The sequence below is a fragment of the Oryctolagus cuniculus genome, chromosome 1 (genome assembly GCF_964237555.1).
Source record: "Oryctolagus cuniculus chromosome 1, mOryCun1.1, whole genome shotgun sequence".
NCBI lineage: Eukaryota > Metazoa > Chordata > Mammalia > Lagomorpha > Leporidae > Oryctolagus > Oryctolagus cuniculus.
The window spans coordinates 180,420,140-180,433,050 of NC_091432.1; the positions used below are offsets into that span (position 1 = coordinate 180,420,140).

The following is a 12,911-nucleotide window of genomic DNA, read 5'->3' on the forward strand; positions in this document are numbered from 1 at the left end:
AATGTCTCTTCCGAGAGTGTGCTTTCATAGTGCTGGGAGCTCCTCTGTGCAGAGCAGATTTTATTCTGAACTACACTTACATTTTTATTTCATAGGTTCTTTCAATACAGTGACTTATTTCTGTGTTGTACAGTCTTAAATTCTGAAGTTTGCTGTTTGTGTAGAAAATCCATTTCTGTTGCCAAGTTTATCCCTGTAAACTACTAGAGCTTGCCATAATATGTTTTTTTTTTTTTTTTAAATTCATTTAATTTGAAGGAGAGACAGGCAGACACACACACAGAGACATCTTCCAACTACTGGTTCACTCCCCAGATGCCTGCAGCAATTTGGGCTGGACCAGGCCAAAGCCAGGAACCTAGAACTCCATCTGGGTCTCCCAGTGTGGTGAGCCGTTGTCTGCCATCCTTTCAGGCCCATCAGCAGAGAGCTGCATCAGAAGTGGGGCTTGTGGGACTTGAACTGGCATTGCTGTGTGGGACGTAGGCATCCCAAGCTGTGTGCTTGACATGCTGCACCACAGTGCTTGTTCCCGTAATCAGTTTTAAAGGCAGTTTTATTTATTTGAAAGAAAGAAAGGGAGATAGAAATCTCCCATTGCTGATTCACTCCCTAAATACGCGCATTAACCAGGGCTGGGCCAGTCCTAATCCAGGCTGCAGTAGCTCAATTTGGATCTCACATGTGTGGCAGGGCCCCAGCTACTTTGTGGGCATCCCAGGTACCCTCTTAACTGCTGCAACAAACACCTGCCTTATAAGGCAGTTTTGGAACGTCATGGAAGTACTTCAGACTGTCCACTGCTCACTGGCCTCACTGCTCACCACCGCTGCCACCTGCAGCCTAGTCCAGCCTAGGTCACCTGTGAGGTGCACACCTCTGCTCTCTTCTGACTGCTCTACTGGCATTCCTTCCTGCTCTTCAGTGGGTTCATATTTTATCCACACCCAACCTGTCTGTATGCCACTTCTGTGATTAAAGTCATTCAGTGGCTTCAGGTTGCAAGAACCAGGGTCATAAACAGTCAGCTGCAAGGGCCTGTCCATTTGACTCTCCACCCTGACACAGGGCTGGTATTCCCTTGTCTGTGCTCTGGTCATCTGTGTACAAACAGTAGGCATTGAATCATTTACCTGCCAGGCCCTATATTGAAGTTATGAGTTTAGAGAGGTGAACAAAATGTTCACTTCTTGCCTTTATAAACTGGCAGTACAGTGGGAGACACACTAATCATGCAAAATACATGATTGAAATTTGTGACAAGTACAACAAAGAAACATACTGGAGAACTCTGACCCGGAGTTTGTACCTGCAGTTGTGTTGCGGAGGGAGACAACATTCTTCTCAGTATGTAGATAGGCTCAATGTTATTAGGTGCAGTAGGGGATGCTGTTACTGGGTCAAATGATTCCAGATGTGAGCAGGGCACTGTTATTTGTATGCAAGAAAGAGCAGATGATGGTTTCCAGGCACTTGCACATTTTTACATGGTCATCCAGAGGGGTTAGCCCAGAGGATAAAGAACCACTTCTTGTATCTTGCAACTAGGGTCTTGGAGCACCTCCAGGAGGAGTATTTTCTGTTGAATGAGTAATATTGTGTGGTGTGACTTTTACCTTTATTACCAAAGATCGTGTCTCTGGCTCCTAGAATTGAGTAGTCATGGGGGTGTCTCTCCAAGGATGTGAATTTTAACGGAGAAAAAACCAGGCATCTGTGGACTTGCCAGCCAAGGGGACAGGATGCATAATGCTCCCGGAACAGGTAGGTGTGGAGTTCTGTGGCAGGCTCACATGGCTCCTGCTGCCCCACTGCTGTCACCATGCGGCCAGCTCACCCTGCGCATCCTTCATCCTTGATCCAGATGTTGCTTCTTGGAATGCCCTTTTCTGGCCTGCTAGATTGGATCAGCTTCCTTTTTTTAAGATTTATTTTTTTAAAGATTTATTTATTTATTTGAAAGGCAGAGACAGAGAGGAGAGAGAGAGAAAGATTGATTTTTTTCATCTGCTGGTTCACTCCCCAAATGGCCACAGTGATTAGGGCTGGGCGAGGCAGAAGCCAGGAGCTAGGAGTTTGTTCCAGGTCGCTCACATATGTGGCAGGGGCCATCTTCTGTTGCTTTCCCAGGCATATTTGCAGGGAGCTGGATAGGAAGTGGAGCAGCCGGGACTCAAACTGGCAGTCACGTGGGATGCCAACACTGTGGCTGGTAGTTTAACCTTCTGTGCTGTAGCACCTGCTCCTTTATTATTTGTTTTGAAAGAGTTATAGACAGAGAAAGGGGAGGGGGGAGAGAGACACCAACCTTCTATCCTCTAGTTCACTCTTCAAATGGCTACAACATTGGGACTTCTTCTCTGTCGCCCTTGTGGGTGCAGAGGTCCAAGGACTTGGGCCATTGTCTGCTGCTTTCCCATGCACATTAGCAAGGAGCTAGATTGGAAGTGGGGCATTAGAGACTTGAGCTGACACCCGTATGGGATGACCGTGGCAGCAGGTGGAGGCTTTACCCATTAGGCCACAATGCCAGCCCATCTTCCACTGCTTTTCCAGGCCGTTAGTAGGGAGCTGGATGGAAAGTAGAGCAGCAGGGACATGAACTGGCACCTCTGTGGGATGGTGGTATCACAAGCGGCATCCTTAACTGCTGCGCCACAGTGCTGGCCCTGGGTCAGCTCCTTTTTGATACACTTAACCATGGTTTGTGATTGTGCATTCGTTTTGTGGTCATTTGATTAAATTCCCATCTCCTTTATTGGTTTCCAAATTAAGGCAGGGATCAAATCTCTGCTTACTTTGAAGGATGCTGATAAGGCTAAGTGACATGTGTATAGCGCTTACCATGTAGATGGAGCCCCACAGTAGCCTGGAGCTCTGCACTGTGTACCCATTTAGCTGATGAAGAACCTGAGACAGACAGAAGGTAACCACTTTTGCAGAGTACTACAGCCATTGGGTAACACTGGAGGGCGTTTTGATGCTGCTAGTTCACCTTTGGTTGCTGAAATAGACCTTAAATGAATCATTTAATAAATTCAGTCAGTAGAACAAAATAGAAAATCCAGTAATAAGCAGTATAAGTATATTGTAATGATCTGGTATACCAAAAAAATGTACCCTTTCAAATTGGCGGAGAGAAGAATGAATTATTTAGTAAATGATGCTTAGATAATTAGTTATCATTTGCATTATAAAACTGAGTCCTTATGTCACACTTTATACTAAGAAATTTTCAGTGGTTGGAAAATATGAAGGTCAAAAGATAAAAAGTAGCAAAAGGAAGCTGTGGTTTCTGTTGAGCTGGAGAAATGCTTCCTGAACATGATGAAAGGATGTAGAGGCTGTAGAATCAAGTTGTGTGATTTTGCCTGTAAAGATGAAGTATCTGGGATAGTCTGATAGTCACAAGATGGTTGAAATGACTAAGGGACTTCAGATTTGCAGCATGCAATTCAAAAATAAAACTCACTAAGCCCAGATTTGGCTGGGACTTGGGGCCCTGTATCCTGCAGCTTCTTCCTGTTTGGCTGTCAGGTAGGCAATATGTGCTGTTAGGGAGACTACCTTTGATTAAGGCACTTCCTAGGATTTGTCACAAGTTGGATAACTGGAGATGTGAATGAGGCAGATGTTCACAATTCACTGCTGTGTTAATGTTAAGGAAATTGTGGTTCAGTGGCACAGGGGGTTTCTGTAGGCCACTGCAGGTGATGATGCAATGCTATGTTCACATGGATGGCCTTTCCTTGCTATGCCTAGGGTAGGACCAGATTTTAGTGAGGCATTTCTAGCATGTGCCCAAGTGTAAAATTGTGGGCATGGCGTGTGTCTGCCTTGTCAATGGATGGAGATTTGGAACAGGGTTTATAATGTTAATCATTATCTCTAGATGCGAGCTTTCAACATTTTCTTTTCATATTGTTTCCTTGAAAAAATACATACAAACAACTAAGTATGTATTTTTAGTCTTAATATAAACCATACCTTGCTTGTGAAAAACAAAATTGGGACATACCCTTTTGTAAGTATTCCAATACTTATAATCCTTCTTTTTGGCTTTATGAATGTTATCCCCACTTCTGGCCTTCTCACTGCTGTGTTAGGGATGTTTCAAGCGTTCAGGTACCGAACAGCACGTCAAACACGGAGGAAGCAGGGTGCAGGAGCGCTTTCATTAAAACTGCATGAACACTGGAGTCTGTTCCACAGCACAAAGCCCTCCTCGACAAACTGGATCAATGTTTAATAGAGACACAGCTTTTTAAGCATCTCTCTCTGTTCTTAAACTCTTTTGTTTTTCATTAAATGTCCTCTGTTCTTAAGCCTTGAAAGACAGTTACTGAAACAAGAGAAAAAAAATCCTAAAGGCATCAAAACTAAGAGAATAACATTGAAAGGAGAATTGCAGATAGCCCACCTCCACACACACCTCCCTCGGCGGGAGCATGAAACAGCGCAGCTGGCTTAGATCTGATCTGTTCTCCGACAGCGCTTCAGAGAACAGTTTAATAAAGCATTAATTATAGAGCAGCCCTCCACGCACTGCAGACAGGGATGACCTCGCTGCATAATTTTGCTAATGATGTATCTGTGGGATGTTGTTTCTCTCCTATTGTAAGGTGTCTATATATTGTTTCTTGCTAAAGACATACTGATTTTAGAACTATGGTCAGCATCTAATACACATGCACTCTGGTTCAATGACTGTCTACCATTATTTTGGATTTTGTGCAGAATGGACTTTAAGATTGGTTTCATGGTAATCTACAATGTAGGGGCACACTTGGGATTTTATGAAAAACAAAACAAAACTCTTAGCCATTGTTCTACGTGAGAGATCATTGGATGGCAGAGGGAAGAAAGGGATAAATGGTAGATGAAAATATCACACGAGTTAAGGGTTTAGGAAATGGCGGTTGTAATGTGGATTGGAACCGTGGTGACAATGGATATCATTGAATTTTGTCCCAAGATTTTTTTTCTCTTTTGCATGAGTCCCGAGACATCCACTGTGGTCTATCCCATCTCCTGTTAGTGAGTGGGCCCCTCGGGCCCTTTCCCGAAGCATGTGCACTACTGAGGCTTTCCTTGGGCGCCCCCGTGTGTTTGGTGTTTCTCCAGCCCCACTACCTTGCCCAGCATCTTCGGCTGATGGCTCAGTTCCTGTTTGGGGGGTGGGTGGGTGCCTGTCCGGCATGGGTTGATTTCTTTTTGGTTGTTGAAGCTCATGGTGTGTTACGTCATATCGTATGCTTTAACCTGAACCCATCTTTTACCGAGGGGCATACAGCAGAGTGGTGAAAGGGAGAAAAGTAAGGAGGGAGCTTAGTGTTCAGAGGCTATTTTTAGACTCTGAAGCAGCTTGTTGCTTTCCATGAAATAGCTGAGTGTAATTAATGACTCACACTTCCCTTCTTGGTGTTTTTTTTTTTTTTTCTTTAAAGGTTGAAATGCTGGTTTTACGTGTCTCTCTGTGTGTGTGTATTTGGTTTTTCAAATTCATTGGAATACATTTGTGTTTTTTCAGCAGCTATGTGGCTAGTATTTCCTTTTGTCCTTTGAGAATAATCTTTTTTAGTTATAGAAAGTATCTTCCTGCCTAAGCTTAAGAAAGAGATGGTTGTGTTTTAAGATGAACTGGGACAACAGCTGCATTTTTCCATCCTCTAGGGATACAGGGGAAGCCAGTGAGTGGATAAATGATATTGTTAATTTTCAAAGCCTCTGGGATGCATAGAGGAGCCCTGAGTGTTTCTTTCCGGTCATTTTGAGTAGCTTCGCTTTATTGGCAGCTTGTTGAATCCTGCCCTTGGAACTTGGCTGTGGCCATTGGAGGAGCTTATCTCAGTGGAGGGAAATGTTCATCTGTCTCTAGTGGATTGGGTCCTATCACATAGGTGAAACTACTTAAAATTCTAGTAATTTTAAAAGAGAAATCAAGCTTGGACATCAAGAAACGTATTTTTAGGCTGGGCTTCTTACAGATCACCCACACAGGGGTACCCGAGACCCCACCGTTTTAGGACATTGCAGAAAACTTCGTGGTTTAATTGAATGAAACTTAATTCATGCTTCCCCAATTGCTTCTGCCACCTTTTTTTTTTTTTTTTTTTTTTTTTTTTTGACAGGCAGAGTAGACAGTGAGAGAGAGAGACAGAGAGAAAGGTCTTCCTTTGCCGTTGGTTCACCCTCCAATGGCCGCTGCGGCCGGCGCGCTGCGGCCGGCGCACTGCACTGATCCGATGGCAGGAGCCAGGAGCCAGGTGCTTTTCCTGGTCTCCCATGGGGTGCAGGGCCCAAGCACCTGGGCCATCCTCCACTGCACTCCCTGGCCACAGCAGAGAGCTGGCCTGGAAGAGGGGCAACCGGGACAGAATCCGGCGCCCCGACCGGGACTAGAACCCGGTGTGCCGGCGCCTCTAGGCGGAGGATTAGCCTAGTGAGCCGCGGCGCCGGCCTCTGCCACCTTTTGAAACTTGGCACTCTTCATCTAAAGTCTGAAAAATGGACAGCTCTGTTTATTGGATGTTGGGATTTAACAAGGAAAGAGACTGAAGGATGGCACTCAGACATCCTGGAAGCTCTCCTTTGAACCCAGACAGGAAGCCCATGGCATCCCAGGGCCCTCCCTCCACGGGATTGGGATAAGCGAAAACTGAAGTGATCTTTATTCATGCGACTGTGCATTGAAATGCCATTGCTGGTCTCCTGCCTCCCATGTTTTCATTTGTTTTCTTTTTTATTGTTGGTGGGAACCTTTGAAGGTGGTCTCAGTGCACAGTCTAAACCAGCCAAGTCTTCTGTGGTACACAAGGTGTGGCTGTCTTGCAGGCTGCTTCAACCCACTTGGTCTGTTAGATGTGATCCGAGTGACTGGTCCTGTCACCTGCAACGATGCTGTGTCATGTGGAGGGACTGTTTGCTCTAACTTAATTACCTCAAAAGCCCAGTGATTCTTTTGTTTTGCTTAGGAAATCAATGTCAAACCACAGTCAAAGGCAATACCCTTTTATGGCTACATTGTCATAAAACATAAAAGACTTTTCTGATTTGGTACATTTCAACCAGAACACATTTATAACAGGTTTGCTTTTCTCTTTACAAGTATTTTGTAGCATATTCCAGTGTGGAGGCCACTAACCGCCTTTCCCTGTTCACCTGAATCTCCAGGAGATTGGCACATCTGAGGACTGTAGAATAAATCCCTGGGACCGGCTCTGTGGCGTAGTGGGTGAGGCCGCCACCTGCGGTGCTGGCAGCCCATATGGGCACTGGTTCCAGTCCCAGCTGCTCCACTTCCCATCTGGCTCTCTGCTGTGGCCTGGGAGAGCAATGGAGGATAGCCCATGTCTTTGGGCGCCTGTACCTGCGTGGGAGACCCAGAGGAGGCTCCAGGCTCCTGGCTTTGGATCAGCCCAGCTCTGGCGGTTGTGGCTGTTTTGGGAGTGGACCAGTGGATGGAGGACCTCTCTCTCTCTGCCTCTGCCTCTGCCTCTCTTTGGCTCTGCCTTTCAAATAAATACATAAATCTTTTTTTTTTTTTAAAAAGAATAAATCATGCCTTCTAGGTGAGCCTTGACCCCTCATATAAGGTCCTTATATACCTAGCAATGTAAAAATAACTTAATTGGTTTGTGAAAGAAGAATTAAAAAACAAGTGCCACCGTGACCATTGATTATTAGAATTCCCTCTTTATGATTCCATTTTTAGGAAAAATTAGGTGGGGGAAAAAGAAAACACCTGCACCAAAATGGAAAAAAAAAATCTTGTAGGTAAGAATAACCCCCCACCCCAAGGTTTGAACTGAAGTGCAGGGGTGATTAAAAGAAATCCTGCAATTATTCCATAAATTGATATGCTGTCAATAAAAACCCACCTTAACTCCCCGCAAAGTACATTAAATCTTCCTCATAGTGGTACATTTTTAGAGATTATTTTATTTAGGTAGTGGTTTTGGTTTGTTCTCCAGTCCTGTGCAGAGTCATGCTTGCCTCAGGAGCCTGGACCTGGTAAGGGAACATAGATGTGGCTGCTCCCAAAGCCTTGCCACCAGTCTCTGGGCTTGTGCTTAGAGAAGCTGGCTTAGTTCAGGTTGGCACAGAGTTTTTATTTCTTTAAGAGACATGTTCTCATCTGTTCCTTTTGGAGCATAAATTGAAGCCATTTGCCTCATTAAAAGCTCAGAGTTATTTGTACATCATGGTTTATAGCAGCATTATTGACAATCAGGAAAAGGTGGAAGCAACCCAAGGGTGGACAGGATAAACAAAATGTGATGTACATATTTAAAGGGACTGTGATTCAGGCTTGAAAAGGAAGGGCTTCCCGTCACTATGGCAACATGGGCAGACTGTGGGGACATTATGCTAAGTACATATACCATTGATGAAGAGATAAATACTGTATGATCCTGCCGGTGAGGGGCCTGGAGCAGTGAAAACCAGAGATGGGAATTTTAGAGTGGGGCCTTGTTGTTTTCTGGGGTCAGAGATTGAGTAGGGGACGATGATTCCATGAAATGTGAATATACTTTATGCCACTTGTGAAGATGGCAAATTTTATGTTATGTGTATTTTAGTTCAGTTAAATACTCAAAGTGATTCCTCTGGCCACAGTGGGATGTGGGTCTCCTGGTCTCCTATGGTTGGCGCGAAACTATTGTCCAGGAAGTGGCCTTCCATCCGTCAGCTGCTGTAACACTTTCCTGGTGTAGGTGAGAGAACTGTACCTCAGGAGCAAAGTGATTGGCCCTTCTCACTGGCTGCGGCCCTTCCAGCTACATTTTCAACTAGTTTTCTGTTGGGGCAGCATAGAGCTCAATAAGAAAACCGCCTGACCCTCTTTGTGCCACAGCTGCTTTGTACCAAGTTCACACAGATGGCTGATGTCTCTAAACTTGCTTCTGTGGGGACGAAGATGAGTATCCCAGGAGGTTATTAGGAGAATTCACTGAGCTTATCCATCTTGGACACTTGGCACAGTGTGTTTCCACACACAAGTAACAAAGGAATGCTAACTATTTGTTATTGTTGTAGTATTGTTGTCACGGATACTGTCCTGTGCTGTAAGGAGGATTTGAGGACCGAGGTTTTGGGCTGAGGTTCATTGGGAATCCCGTTCCAGCTCTCTGTTCTTTACCCAGGTGCAGAGGCCGAGGGTTTGTGTGTGCAGGGAAGGGACTACTTTATGATGGTTCTTTAAAACAATGATGTATTTAGCTGATGGAATATATCCTATTAAAGATTTTTCCGAAGTATATTTTAGAAGCTCACTATTTGCATAGTAAATGTATATGAGTATATTTACTTTATACCATAGGATGTGAAATTTTTATTTTTGACTTGTTTTTTCACATTTTGAATGGGTAGAGGTTCCAGCAGTCTTGAACAAGCTTGTGTGTGTGTGTGTGTGTGTGTGTGATTGTGTTTGTTTCATAGCAGAATTGCCTAGGTTGAACTTGAATGAAAATAATTTCATTTGATATGTCATACATCTCAAACTGATCATTCAAACTTATGGATTAAATACAGCTCATTTCATGATTTACCAACTGCTTTTTCTGTTCCAAATATGTGTGCTCATTGCTGGTATGAAATGTTTGTTACCTTGAAGAAACTCATGATTTTTTTCCCGTTTAACTCATCTCTTGCAATTAAAGTAAAATCTGTGGGGAGCTGATCTGCATTAATATATGAAGAACTGAGGAAACTAGATATTTAGGAATCAAATAATATTCTTGAATTTGGAATTTGTAAGCAGGCCTCTTTGTGGTCAAACCTTTTTTTAGAAATCTGTTTAATGGAAAAAATTAAACTTCTGATTAAAAATGAATAGATTGGACCCTTCCTCACCCAGATAGGCTGGGTCAAGTGAAGTGAAGTGACTTTTGATGAATGAGGCACAGTGATACCTTGAGCTGTTGGGCATTCTGTAGGCAAAGTGCTGTTAGGAACAGAGCTCTCAGGTTTGACAGAGTTGGGAATGTTTCCATGTACCTTCACTGTTCTCTTCACACAGACGTTTCAAGAAAGCAAATGAATGCATTTCTCAAGGCTCAAAGCAAAGGAGTTGTGAACTGAATTTGAGCCTGAAATTAAGAAGAAAAACATGAATGATTTTCAATATCATTCCAGTAGAGATGTAATCTATCCCCGTTAGTTCCATTGAATGTAGAAAACATTCCATGGAAGTGGCTGCATTGCTCTTGACTTACAATAATTAAAGCCATTGTTGAGTGAAGCAACACTGTTTTAGTGGAAGGAGATCCCAGAGACCTACCTTGACAGGTAGGTGATCTGCACTTTCCCTGGTCTTGGGCACAGTTGTAAGCTGATCCCAGTATCTGTCACTTCCGTGGCACACCTTTGGGGCCAGTGGGGATACAGAGCTAATGAAGGCGGGGCCTGGCTCTCAATGGGGTTCATTTAGCAAGTGACAGTGTTACTTAGCACTGAATGAAGAGTAATGCTCTCAGCCAGTGAGGTGGTTATGTTTGGTAGTTCCACTTCCATTAGAGTAGATGAAAGTGCAGAGATACCGTAGCTGCCTCAAGATCACAGTTTGTAACAGAGAAACTGGAGCTTGAAGTCAGGTAGTCATAAATATATAGCCTAAGCAGCAAAGAAGTAGTTAAAGCAGTATTTTTTCCCCTGAGGATTTTGTGAAGAGATTGGGAATGAAGAGAAAAACTTTCCATCTCAAAATGCTCAGTCTCGCATTTGAGCAGGTTCATGAACACTTTTTGGATCATGGGCTCTTAACCATAAAACACTGACAGGTGCAGGTATGGCAAATCAAATGCCTGCATGTTGCAAGCAGGTAGACTAGTGGAGCCTACCAGAAGCAGTGATCTGGAGAGCCGTGGATGCTGGGAAGGTGAGCTCACTACAGCTGATCTTTGCTCCAGGCTTCAGCAACATCTGGGGCTCATAAAAATGGATCTGTTGGGCTGTATCAAAGCTGTGAGTCTCTAATGTGCAACCTCTATGTTTGATGTGGGTTTGGGGAGAATTATTGGGAATATGGACAGACCCTGTTCTCTAAAAGGAAGTTACAGATTGCATTTCTGGTCCGCAGCTAAGCAGAGAGTGGCCCTTCCAAAGGGCACGGGCTCCTCCGCTCATCCTTGCCTAGGCCATCGTTGATAATGGGGGTGAGGTGGGGCACAGTTGGGAGCCACCGCAAGGTGCACCACACCTGTGCTCTCACAGGTCATGTTGCTGTGACTCTGAGAGCTGCAGGCCCATGAGTGGCCACTAACAAATGTACTTTTGGATGCAGGTATACTGCTAGAGAATTTATTTGCTACATGGAGGGCAGAGCTCTTAGTACCACCAAAATGGATTTTCCCTGATGTAGTCAGTGTGTCATAGGAGCAACTGCATACCATTTTAACCCTATGAGTCTAATTTGAATCAAGGCCCAACACATTCTAGTTGTGCAATTGTGAACGAGTTCCACCTTCTCCAAATTCGCCTTCGTTAGGGTATTGCAAGGCTTAGATACCAAAATACACATAAGGGTATGCCATATAGTAAATGATAGTCCCCCTTTTCTCATTTTAATGGAGTCCTTATGGAAATGATGACCAATGAGCTTCCTGAAGGTCTGTGCTGTGTGTAAGCCTTGGGCTGAGATTCTCTGTGTTCGGTTTGCGTATATTGTCTCATAGGCACCTGCTCTGGGCATTAGGGCACTGGAGTCCTATTTCTGTTTCCAAGGAGTTCACAGTTTGTCAAGAAAGACCAGGAGAAGCTGATGTCTGAATGCCAGGTGGGTTGAAGTGGTTGACAGATTTGAATGATGAAGATGTCTCTGTCAGTGTGTGCGTGCTGCAGTGTAAACTTGAGATTTGGGGAGACTCTTGAACTGTTATGATATGTGCTTAGAAATCAGTCTATAAGCAGCAAGGTGGCTAATTAATAGGTAGTGTTTTTCTTGGGTGGATGAATTTAATATTTTTTAAATAAGCAAAGCTGTTCTAAGAAGTACAGTAATTTTCTAAAGTTTTTTGTTAACAATGTCTAGAATTAAGAATTGTTTAGGGGGGTGGAGAGAAAGAGAATGAACGAATGAGAATCTTCCATCTGCTGGTTCAGTCTGCAAATGCTCACACGGGTTAGGAGCTGGAAACCTGACTGAGGTCTTCCACGTGGGTGGCAGGAACCGAACTATTTGAGCCATCACCTGCTGCCTGCTGGGGTCTGCATTAGCAGAAGAACTGGAGTCAGAGTGAAGCCAGGACTTGAAGCCAACACTCTGATATGGGATGTGGCATCACACATGGCATATCGCAGAAGCCTCTGTTTTTCCTTTGGTGTAAAATCTCAAGTTATCTTCTAGTTTGTTGACTCACAGAATTGTAATAAAACTAGGGCCCTATCCTTTAATACTGAGGTCTTCTTTTATGTTATACGATTACGTTTTGCTGAATACATTATATTTAGTTATCTCATTCTTTAGGTGGGAGGCTCCATACACTAAAGTTAATATAGTTAAAAAATTGCTGTCTGAACAAAGATGGGATGTTAATGCCAGGGCATTAAATAAGGCTGTCATTTTTTTTTAGTCGAAGTTCTTGTTATTGTTGTTTTTGTTCTTTTCCTTCTTTTTTTTTTTTTTTTTTTTGAGGGGGGTTGGTTGGCAATTCAAGCTAGATTTTTCCTTATTTCTCTAAGACTTGACATGACAAGTTTCATTTCATTAAAGATGTAGAGATCCTCTTTAATTTTAAGTATTCATAGACTAGACATCATATAGTATAATCATCTTAAGATAGGAAGATATCATTTATTAGTCTTTATTTCATAAAGTTTAACAATTATTTTGTTGAAGAAAAATGTAGAGTAACTCCATCTCATTTTAAGACTCATAAGTGAGTGAATCAGTAATTTTTAACAAATTTTCT

General features: G+C 43.4%; 1 pseudogene; it reads left to right on the plus strand.

The window, feature by feature from the left end:
- The window catches only part of LOC138847407 (SUMO-conjugating enzyme UBC9 pseudogene), a 49,240-nt pseudogene that overhangs the window by 19,657 nt on the left and 16,672 nt on the right, over positions 1-12,911 (plus strand).